Here is a 12,071-nt window from a genome sequence, read left to right as displayed (position 1 = left end):
GAAAGAGATTTTCTTAATAGGCTCACTCAATAATCAGTCGTCATCCAAAGATGCCAGATTAGGAATAATTTCGAAACGGATAATGTAATTTCTAAACTTCAGTAGAATTTTAAAATTATTTGTATTTTGTTGACATCCACTTAACGATCATTATATGAAATAAATTTTTAACATTTTTATTTATAAAAGCTGTATAAAAATACTTGTCAGAAGTGGGATTCGAACCCACGCCCACAGAGTGGACTGCGACCTGAACGCAGCGCCTTAGACCGCTCGGCCATCCTGACTGCTTGAGCTTGAGCTTTTATGGGTTAAAAAAGGGAACCAAAACATCTTGCCGGACTTTTATTTCACAAATTTTAGCTATGACATGAACACCATACCAGAATACTTGCAAGTGACTTTATCGTTACTGTCAATTCAACAGGAATACTCAAGAGAGTGTAAGCCTTCAGAATAAGTGAAGTAATTTTTTCCGTGCAAGCAAATAGTTGTATTTAGTAATATCTCTCTGTAACATATTACAAAATTCCTGAAAATTTAATACACGCATTCCACCTACTAAATCCATCAGACTTTTTCAATTTATCACTTGTTTTGATCGTTTTAGCAAGGGCATGTAACACTTCATATAAAAAATGCGCTAAAATTGAAATATCAAAATTTGTAAGTAGTCTCAAGAGTATTGTGAAAAAGTGATTTTTATATATAATATGTATGTAGCTTAAAAGATGGACAAAAACAGTTATTATCAATGGACTAAAGATTCCGTTTTACCATGAATCGTGAAATTATTTATAAATCTAATTAAAAATGACGGTAATAGATCGACCAAAACCCAAAACCAAAAAAACTATCGATATATTTTTAGAATTTTGAAACGTAACGATATTTTTAATAAACCTTTAAAATTAAGTAATATAATAGATAAACTTTTCCGTATATAATAGGTATCGCTAATCAAAATACAAGCAGCACCTCATAATCGTACAATTTTGATGATTATGTAATGACAAATAAAGAATAATCAATTACGAATCGTCACTACAATATTTGAAGAATGTATTAATTACTGTCACCATTCGCTATAGCCAGAACAAGGTCCCGAGAAGTATTGTAGGTTCACCCAGACACTACAGAACTTAATATTTATTCCGAGAATTTCAGATACTTATTGTCATTCAGGAAATCAAAAGTATTGAAAGGAGATATGGGGACAGACTCCATTCTTATATTAATATCGAAGTAATACAACTCTTGGATCATACCACAACAGAACACATACTCAAAAGAATAAAACTATTTGATCTTGTGTAGTGTAGTGTAATGAGATGCATTTAATAAAAAACATCATTGTTAGATAAACATTATTAAACCATAGATTAAGAAAGGGTATATACCTAGATTTAAGTTAATGTTAAGACAAATTGTAGATTAGTCGGCAACGACTACTAACAACGTAATAAATAAATTAAAAAAACTAGTCGTGGTTGGCTCACCCACAATTTCCCTTTACAGTGAGTTACAACTAATTACTTATCTAGGAAGGCCTATTATTCTTTACTTACACGCTAATAAAATAAGATAAAAGTCTGTCGCACATCAGTAATTGTACCATTTAGTGCACTTCACTACACTACTATACAAGATCACTTGGTTTGGTTTTTTTGAGTCTGTTTCATAGTTCAGTATTATCAAAGAGTTGCGGCACTTCGGTGTTAACATAAAAATGGTGTCTTTCCTCTAGAATCGTTTATTTCCTTTATGACAGTTGGCATCTTAAAATCTAGATATAATTTATTGTTCCTGTAGTATATAGATTCATCCACAATACTTCTCAGGACTTTATTCTGAAATATAAGGTGGGGCAAAAGTTCCGTTATCGTTTTGATTGCTCGCCATCTTGATTATGTGACGTTAAGCTTAGTTTCGCTTTATCCATTGTGTTGTGTAGACGTCGAAGCTTTATTATGGATAAATATACGCCAGCATCACGTTAGACAAAAAGCAAAACACATTACGAGCAAAATAAAACAACTATACTGGTTAGTCGAAAGATACTCTCAACTTGATCTAAAATCAAAGAGCTTGATCTATAATACAATTATACAGCCAATTTGGACCTATAGTGTGCAAATATGGGGTTGCACTAAAAATTCAAATCAACTAGTCATACAACGCTGTCAAAACAAGGTCCTTCGATTGATTACCAATGTCAATTACCAACTATCGTTAATAAGGAATATTTTATTATTAGCAGTATTATTTAGTAGTATTTAGGAGTATATTTTATTATTATTTGTTGAAACTTGAACGAAAGAAGTTTTAATATTCAGAAGGCTTGAACAAAGATCGAGATACTTAAAAAATCGTCAAAAAAGTCAATAAAAAAACCCAGCAGTCGCTAAGATAACATAAATAGAGTCAAAATAATTTTTTTATTTATTAAAATATTGTTTTATTACCTTGTTACATTAATAAATAATATTTAAAAATAGAGTTTCAAAATACTGCTGTATTAATGTACAATATATTTTAGTTTAAAATCATACTACACACAAAACATAAAACCATATATAATACATAAAAATCTATGTAAGCATAAATTTGACACATTATTTGCAATGTCGTAGCTAGAACGGCAAAGCCAGAACGTTAAAAATCAGTCAAAGGAAATTAGTAGGTCAGAAAATAGTAGCTGAAAGTATACGACTGAAATAGTTCGTACTAAAAAGTAGTCAGATCAGTCGAACCGAAAATAGTGACTAAAAGTAGTTGACTGAAACAGTCTATAGTAAAAAGTAGTAAAATCAGTCAGAACGAAATCACCGATTAGTCAATTAATAAACAGTCGATAGTCGGTTCCAGTCATTCCAACGCTAGTTTTAATCTATTTAATGGAGATTTTCAAGTGTTGGTCAATAAGATTTCACTTCATTGGGTATTTACTCGACAAGTCAATTGATAAGTCCGTGCCCTGCCATGGTAAAACACATTTGTTTGGGAAAATTAGGTTTTTTTATTCAACATAATAGCCTTCAAGGGTGATAAACTGATTATAGCGACCCTCCAACTTTTCGATACAAAAATGTAGTACAATTTGTCCTTTGCCTCAAAATAGGCCTCAGTTTCAGCGATCACCTCTTTATTCGATGAACATTTCTTCCCAACGAGCATTCTTTTGAGACCTGAGAACAGGAAATAATCGCTGGGTCTAGATCTGGAGAATACGGTGGATGAGGAAGCAATTCGAAGCCGAATTCATGGATTTTTGCCATCATTTTCATTGACTTGTGACACGTTGCATTGTCTTGGTGAAGCAGCATTTTCTTTTTTTTCAAATGTGATGTTTTTCGGCGATTTCGTACTTCAAACGGTCCAATAACGCTATGTAATAGTCGCTGTTGATGGTCTTCAAGGCAGTCAAGCCAGTCAAAGAAAATTATTCCATGCGCATCCCAAAATACAAACGCAATAACCTTGACAGTCGACTGTAACGTTTTCCCACGCTTTGGAGCGGGTTCATTGTGTCCAGTTCACTCGGATTACGGTCAATTGGACTTCGGAGTGAAATGATGGAGCCATGTTTTTTCCATTGTTATATATCGACGTAAAAACTCGGGTTTATTACTCATGATCATCTTCAAACACTGCTCCGAATCATCAACTTGTCGTTGTTTTTGGTCAAAAGTGAGCTCGCGCGGCACCCAGTTTGCGCAGCTTTCTCATACCCAAATAATCGTGATTGATATGTACATGTTTAGTTGATATCTTTAGAGTGTCTGCTTTTTCGTGCAATTTCAATTTACGGTCATTCAAAATCATTTTGTGGATTTTTTAAATGTTTTCTTCGGTAACTACCCTTTTGGGCGTCCATTGCGTTCAGCGTCTTCAATGCTCATTTCACCATGTCTAAACTTAGCATACCAATCCTTGATGGTTGATTTTCCTGGGGAGGTGTCCGAAAACTCGGCATCAAGCCAAGTTTTTTCTTCAACTGTATTTTTTCACTTCAAAAAACAATATTTTATCAACACGCGAAATTCCTTTTTATCCTTTTTTTCACTATAGCAAAAGTTGCTTCACTCAAAATGTTATAATTCACAAACTAATCATCCGACAGCTGTCAAATTTATACACGCATCTTTTGAGGGTTAAGGCTAACTAAGAAACATATGGATTTAATTCTATAGCGCCATCTATGTGTTAGGCCGGAGACTTTTCAATGGACCTGTTATATAATGATGATTAAAGAATCACTAATTTATTGCGAAGTTTTACTACAGCTTGCTGAAGAAAGCCATATTTTATCAAAAATCATTATGGTTACTAAAATTAAAACATACCGAGAAAACAGACAAAAACCAACCGGCATCTGATGATGAAAAATCCAGCTTTTACGCGAAACTATTAAATATTTAATTATACAAAAATTACGACTGAATTACGACAGACCCTCGGTCGGATTTTTTTCTATCGCTCCGCCAGCGCCACCACGAGCAACACGACTAGAGAAAAGCATAACAGTAAATGAAATCCTTTTAACTTTTATGATGCGATTCTCAAAGGTGGAAACGTGATTTTTTTCCCTTATTTCGTTTCCCGCTTAAAGGGGTTTGTAGACCTCGTCTTCAAATAACGTCGAAAACAGTAAATGCTGAAAGCCCGGATTATATTTGTGTTTAACTTGGATAGTGTTGTATGGATTTAGTTTTGTAAGCATCCTGGATGGGACGTAAAAAGAAATTGTGTTTTTCTGCCGTTGAGACGATTGTTGTCAACATTTCCTTTTACGTTCCCCTTTATGCAATACACAATAAAAACCGGTTATGTCTCGTCTGGAAGAGACCACATAAATTTACGCTGGCGCTCGTGATGATTTGATTTAATTTAATTTCGACAGACGACACGATCATTGTGGATTTCTTGGGTTGCATTAGATGATTAAAATCAACAGTTTATGTAGGAACATATTTATTAGGGCTATACAAAATTTTGAATTATTTACATAATATTGCAACTATACTCAAGTCAAATTTCATTCGTTGGGCTTTCTTGAACAAATATTCTTTTTTTGTACCAAAAAATTAACGCTATTTACGTTTTACAACTTCTACTTTATTTGTGTTAATATTCGTTGGTTGTGTCGAGTCACTTTGTTTGTTTAAACACTATTCTGTAGTTCAAAGACTGTATGTGATTGATAGTTGAGGATGGACAAAATACTAGGCATAACACATTATTATATTACACCTCTCCAAGTGGAGCTTGAACGTGGAGAGGGAACTCTTGCAACCACATAATCAGTGGCAGAGATATAGCTCGGAAGATGGGCATCCAACTTCTTTTTGCAGTCATGGGGCTTTTTGATTTTATTTAGAGCACCTATAAGAGTGGTAGTTCGCGTCCCTTCATATGGCGCAAGGGTGTCCATGCGGTGTTATTATGTATACATGGGTTGCTGGGTGTTCCTCCATTACGATAGTTTTATGGAAATATTGGCCGGGTAGTGTTTATGCGTTCTTCATTCTTGCTTTCCATATTTATCTGAACATTCATTCCTGTTTTGTGGAAGGAATTTGCACGGAAATAGAAAACAGTGATTCATATAAAACTTGTTTATTTCTAAGTTAAAGGCTACATGGGGAGGATGGGCGGGATATTAGGTGAGGTCAAGGTTGTGTGGAAGTGTTACCGGAAAATAATAAATTAGTAAACAGGAAAGAGAAATTTACGTCATCGTAGTGGTCTTTTATACCATAAATTGCATGGTATCAATCCTCTAGTGTTGCTATCTTTAGAATCGAAGTTTGGTATATTTGTGGTGGTCTAATAAGTTGTAGCAATTGTTACATAGTAACTCTTCGGAGCACCATCTATTAATTAACAGCAGTATTAAAAATATACGCAGGTTTTATTAGAAGTTACCATGTATTTTGATCAACGTTATCTATTGGGGTTTGGTGAACATAGGAAATATGAATGAAAATATCTATTAAACAACATAACCTAACTGTTAAATTCGATGGTTTGAACATTTCTCTATATAAAATAATAGTATTGTAAATAGATGTAAATAATAGTATTGCAAAGAACTTTCATAGATTTTAGTAATTGATGCCTAAACTATTTCTATACGTTTACATGCTATTGCAAGATCCAGGAAGGAAAGGGATATAACCGTCCACATTGACACTGAAGCGGTATATTCATGACCACAAGGTCTTGCTAGTGTATTGTATAACTTTTTTTCGAGGCATCCTTTGACGCCAATTTTAAAATTTACAGAATGCAATAAATGTACATCGGTTTACATAGATGAGACTTGGGTTTACAATGATGATCTTAATTAAAATAAGAGCCGAGGAAGAAGCTCCAAAACCAGCTTGTGTTCAGAAAATCAGAAAGCGTCAGTTTTTATGATACTTTCAGATGTGAAAATATATAGGAAAGGATTTGGTATATAGAAGAATAACTCATTTTTTATCAAGAGTCGTCACATTTTGTCTTCCCTGACTTCTAGCTCTTTTCATAGCTCAAAAAATTCAAATAGAAAGTGGATATTTTATAACTTGTAGGAGTGTCAGAATAAGATAAATAAAGTTGGGAGAAAGTTATTTTACAAGTTAAAAAAAAGCAAGGAGGATAAGTGTTTACAAGTGAAGAAAGCGCAAACAGAACTTATTGGCCGAAAATTGTTTTAAAAAGTTTGTCAGAAGTGGGATTCGAACCCACGCCCACAGAGTGGACTACGACCTGAACGCAGCGCCTTAGACCGCTCGGCCATCCTGACTTGTTAACAATTTATTCCTGCCTGTTATGGCACAAATATTTTTGAAAATTTATACAACCATTATTACGTTGTAAGTTTTATTGTTATTATCTGTGTTGTGTAATTTGCCTGTTTAATTGGAGATTAATTGCAATTAATTCAAAGGATGGATCAAGAACGTTTTTAATTCCCACATTTCTGAAGATCGATATAAAATGTAGGTAACATACATACTATATCAGTTGGTTTAGTAATTTAAATAAAATAGTTTTGATGACAAGAAGAATGAGGCGTATACTATGCACATAGCCTTTTAAAGTACAACGTCACAGAACTAATTGGTACTATACAGTCCTATTGACATACCGCCCAAGAAGTAACTAGATTTTTCTCGATCAATCAAGAAGTAAATGGACCAACTACTGACACCAGCGTGCTTCAATCTGAACATTTATTGAACCTGCTCTACATACTTTGGCGGATATATAAAGTATAATATTGTTATCTCTTTTGGAATTTTTTTTAAATATAACTGCCATATACTACATACTTTTCAAAAGTTTGTGTTGCCGGCTTGGTTGGAGCAGTGGTAAAGGCACCAGGACGGTCCACCTACTGTTGTGATGGTCGCGATTTCGGGACATGGTCATGAATTTATATTTATAATTATTTAATATTTGTGATTGTCCTAGGCAAGAGTGTAAAATCCAACAAGGGAAATGATCCCAGTCACGCCAGTAACCCGGCTGGGTAAGACTGGACTGGTCGTGCCAAATTTTAAATTCGAAATCCTTGGAGACGTCTGGAAAGACGGTGTCAACTTAACGACCTTTACGAAGAGCCTGGTGGATGGTGACCAGAGGAGCGGCTTGATGAACGCTTGAATATTTAGCACCGAAACTGTATTGTTCATCGAGAATTATGCGGTTTGGTTCTGCGGAGGTGTTCAAAGCGTGCAGTCGCTTTTGTTGTGAGTTTTCTGAAAATAATTGATTCATCTACTGTTAAGCTGCTTGAAAGATCCTTGATCATTGCCTTTGTTCAATGAGATTTTTTTCTAATCAGATAATAATATTAAGGAATGTTGAAAATGCAATTTTCAGCTATCCATGATCACCATCTGTACACTCAATAATAATTAAAAGACATGTTTTTATTTTATGAGAGTGTGATAATAGTTACGTTGATACTTCGTATTTGTATCAATATATCTCTCTGGGGTAAGCAACTGATATTAAACGGTACCGGGGCTAGTGGGATACACAATGCAACTGACGACTGGATGAAACTTTCTATCGAAAAAGAATAATTAATTTTGACATGGAATGAGGAGTTTTCCTAGTACGAATGTGCCAGATCAGTGGTCAGTAATGAAACAGGTACGGAATTAAATTATTTTAATTTAATCTTCAATTAGTGCTTGGATGTTTAATTGCTGTAAGAAATTAAATTAGACAACGATTCATTCGTTTATATAGACTATTCTATAGTAAAGTTTTTTTAAACATAACATTCTTTATGTATAACCAAAAAAAATTGCGCATGAATGTTAATTATTATATTCTGATATACATAAGCAAATTTATATGAAAAATGTTAAGTGTTATCATGTAAAAAGATGAGTTTGTGTTTGTTATTCTCTATTGCTGGTCTTTCTGTCTGAAACAATATGTCATTCGATTGGTTCAAATGGCTTTCAGTCAATTGGTATGGTTACTACTCTCCCTTCTTCTGAATCTTTCCCATTGCATATCAACATATGAAAACTGCTTATTTAACAGAGTTTAAAAAGTTTGCGCTCTATTTTTGTCCAAGGGGTCTCGAAATTCATGGTCTTCAAAATATTTTGGTTCCTCATGTCGTTACTGATATGAAAATCACTACTCATACATCATTCAAACCAAAACTGCCAATTGGAATATGGGCGAAGGGCTCACTATAGGCTCCTAAAAGGGTTTGATAGATTTAAGCATCAGATTTCTTCAAACCAAAGTAATGAGTATCGAAAATGCAGTTTAAAGCGTGCTGCGATTAGCGTCTGTTTATACTAGGGATGAATTGTTTTATAGAAAAACAATAACCAATTTTGACTTTCTTTTTATTAATTTCCTAGAACGTCAACAACCTGCCCGTGGGCAATAAGTATTATTATATGATTTCAGTTATATAATATAACTATCCTGACATGTGGTAGGTCACTTCAGTAAGTGATCTACTGTACAACTTATAATCTAAATTTTATTCTAGATATTATTCAAACATATTTTAAAGTCTATCCTAACTTATTATAAAAATTATTCTAGAGATTATTAAAGCTCACTCTAGGTGTCTATTAAGCAGTTTGCGTTTGGGCTTTTTCGCACTTCACTATCATCGCACGCATTTAACTGTCTGGCGAGTGCATTGGGATGCACTAATAATCTTTAAGAGTACCTCGCACTAACACTCCGAATCACACTCGTTATGGGTTCCATGGGAATATCACGCTGAATCAGTTTGTTGGACACGTAATATGGGGCATCGACGATGACTCGCAACACTTTATTCTGAAACTCTTGGGGGATATCTATGTTAGATTTGCTAGTAGTGCCCCACAGTTCAATATCATAGGTCCAAATGGGCTCAAGTATTGACTTATACAGCAAAACTTTATTATCTAATAATAATTTAGATTTTTTTATTAATTTTTTTAGTGTAATCCCAAGCTGTTTGGCTTTTGTCACTATGTGTTCTTTCCATGTCAAACGTCGATCGAAATGCATTCCCAGATATTAACGTCGTCTGCTTGTGGAAGTGCATTCCCAGATATTAACGTCGTCTGCTTGTGGAAGTTCATGGTTATTCAATTTTACTGATGGACATGGTCCACAAAGGGTGAATGTCACATGGGTAGATTTTTGTCTCATTTGCTTTGATACGTCACGTTGTCAATCACAATTCGACTTTGTTAGGATGAAGTTGGATGTTTCTTGTGGCTGATATTGGATCCTCGTGTGATGATAAAACCGCTGTATCGTCAGCATATGTTGCACCAGTAGTGTTTCTTGAGGTCGGTAGGTCAGCTGTATATATAAGATATAACAATGGGCCAAGAACACTGCCCTACGGAACACCCGAATATGTTTAGTGTAGGTCAGTGTATTCGTCACCCTGTTTGACAATAAAATGTCTGTCTGTGAGGTACGATTTCAGCAATTGAAAGTGTGTATGAGGCCAATTTTGACTTGGAGTGACTAGTTTTACAAGTATAAATGTACCCGATCACTGTATATATAATTTTATGTTAAAAAGCTTTGAAAGTTGGCGCTCTCAAATAATATTGATTTTATTAGATGAATTGCAAACGTCATAACGTTACGGTCAAAACAATTACTATATTTGCTATTATAATTAATATGATCTGTTGCTTATTAACCACGAGGGGCAATTATCATAGTTAAACCGGTCGATACTAAATTAAAACCATACCAATAATTGGAAATATCTCATTTCCATCGATGGGCCGTCGGCTAACCGAGAAATGTATGTAAAACGTCGAAATATCTCCCGCAGAAATCCGGGAAGTGCACCATCATTTCGAAATATTTGTCTGGTAATAAATCAATTATCGGTTCGAAGCGCCTTTGAACGTTACACACCCTACGATGATCGGACGTGTCTCCACAGCATCGTTTAGTTGCAACCAAACAGGTGCGGAATTAAATTATTTTAGTTTATTCTTGGAATAACGTATAGATGTTTAATTGATATATGATATTAAATTAGACAACGATTCATTCGTTAGACTATTTTATTGCAAAGTTTTTCTTAATATAATATTCTCTAGTAGGTAAGAGCGGTCTTCAAAAAATAAAATTTTCTTACGCATGAGTTTTACTTATTATATTCTGATGGATATGATTTTTGAGTGCTTCAATAGCTTTTTCGAGCGATGAAAATCGTTGACCACGCAGTTTATTTTTCACGGATAGTAAGAAAAAGCAGTCACTGGGTGCCAAATGAGGGCTGTACGGTGGATGACCCATCAATTCGATGTTTTGATGGCTCAAATAGTCTCTTGTTTGAGCCGATCTGTGAGATCTCGCATTTTCATGAATGAAGAACAATCCGGCGTCTCTTGTTTGTTTTCCTTATTTCACCGAAGACTTCTGGCAAACAAATGGTTCTGTACCAATCAGAAATTATTGCTCTACGATGCTCTAGACGCAATGTTGCAATATGATCAGTTTTTCCGAAGAAACAGACCACCATTTTCTTTGAAGTGTGCTAACAACTCTTGTTGGATTTGGTTCATCTGGGAACATACAGTCGACTGCTGCTTACTTTCGTCCTCATACGAATATACGAATATATATATATATATATATATATATATATATATATATATATATATATATATCCATGACTCGTCACCTGTCACGATTATATAAACGTCTTTCGAAGCACCGCGATTGAATTTCTTAAGTATTTCTTTGCACCAATCGACACGAGTCTTTTTTGAGCGATTGCCAAATTGTGTGGGACCGAACGCGAACATAACTTTCGCACAGTTAAGTGTTCATGAAAAATCGCATATATGCTGGTGGTCTTTGATTAAAAATCTAAAATAAAGCTGGAAATAATTTTACAAATTATGAAGAAAAATAAGTAGAATATATTTTATCAATAGATATAATTCAATTTCTATTGTTTTACATGTTAATTGTCTAAATTACAGTATAAATATAAGTCAGGATGGCCGAGCGGTATAAGGCGCTGCGTTCAGGTCGCAGTCCACTCTGTGGGCGTGGGTTCGAATCCCACTTCTGACAACATTGCTTTTTGTAAATTTCTTATAGAAGATATAAAATGACATGCGAATTAAAAAACTGATTAAAGTTAATTTAATTAACGAACTTATTGTTAAACAGTGAGTCATTATGGAACATGAGTAGTAAACTTGTTTTTTAACGTATAATTACGTAAAAATGATATAAAAGTACTGTCTACCTTTTTTTTGTCAGAATTTTTATTTTGTACTTATATTTTTGTTTTATTCAAAAGACTCGTGTTTTTCTTCAAGGTCACTTTAAGATCTTCTTTATCATTAACATGATATAGTAATTGAAATAATCTACGAATCCTGAAAATTCCGGCCATTCCGTCAGAGAATGATTAAAGCCAGTCAACATCTAATATGGGTCTTTCAGTTGCAGTACTTTGATTAGAACGATTTAATTAGAATGGTACAGCTTACAAATACTCTTTCTTATGAAATTTGACGTGTCTAATAAACAACAAAGAACCTCGAGAAATATTG

General features: G+C 34.2%; 3 non-coding genes across 3 annotated transcripts; 1 reads left to right on the top strand and 2 right to left on the bottom strand.

Annotated features, from left to right (window-relative positions):
* Positions 1–204: 204 nt before the first annotated feature.
* On the bottom strand, positions 205–287 carry TRNAL-CAG (transfer RNA leucine (anticodon CAG)). The gene has a single exon. It is a non-coding gene; the product is annotated as a tRNA-Leu (tRNA).
* Positions 288–6,710: 6,423 nt separating this feature from the next.
* On the bottom strand, positions 6,711–6,793 carry TRNAL-CAG (transfer RNA leucine (anticodon CAG)). The gene has a single exon. It is a non-coding gene; the product is annotated as a tRNA-Leu (tRNA).
* Positions 6,794–11,500: 4,707 nt separating this feature from the next.
* On the top strand, positions 11,501–11,583 carry TRNAL-CAG (transfer RNA leucine (anticodon CAG)). Its single transcript has one exon. It is a non-coding gene; the product is annotated as a tRNA-Leu (tRNA).
* Positions 11,584–12,071: the final 488 nt, after the last annotated feature.

Source organism: Rhynchophorus ferrugineus, unplaced genomic scaffold (genome assembly GCF_030347505.1).
Source record: "Rhynchophorus ferrugineus isolate W39M unplaced genomic scaffold, kcgeb_rfMv2 rfM3, whole genome shotgun sequence".
Taxonomy (NCBI): Eukaryota; Metazoa; Arthropoda; class Insecta; order Coleoptera; family Curculionidae; genus Rhynchophorus; species Rhynchophorus ferrugineus.
The sequence above is the reverse complement of the archived record's forward strand: the minus strand, read 5'-3'. Positions and strand labels throughout refer to the sequence as shown.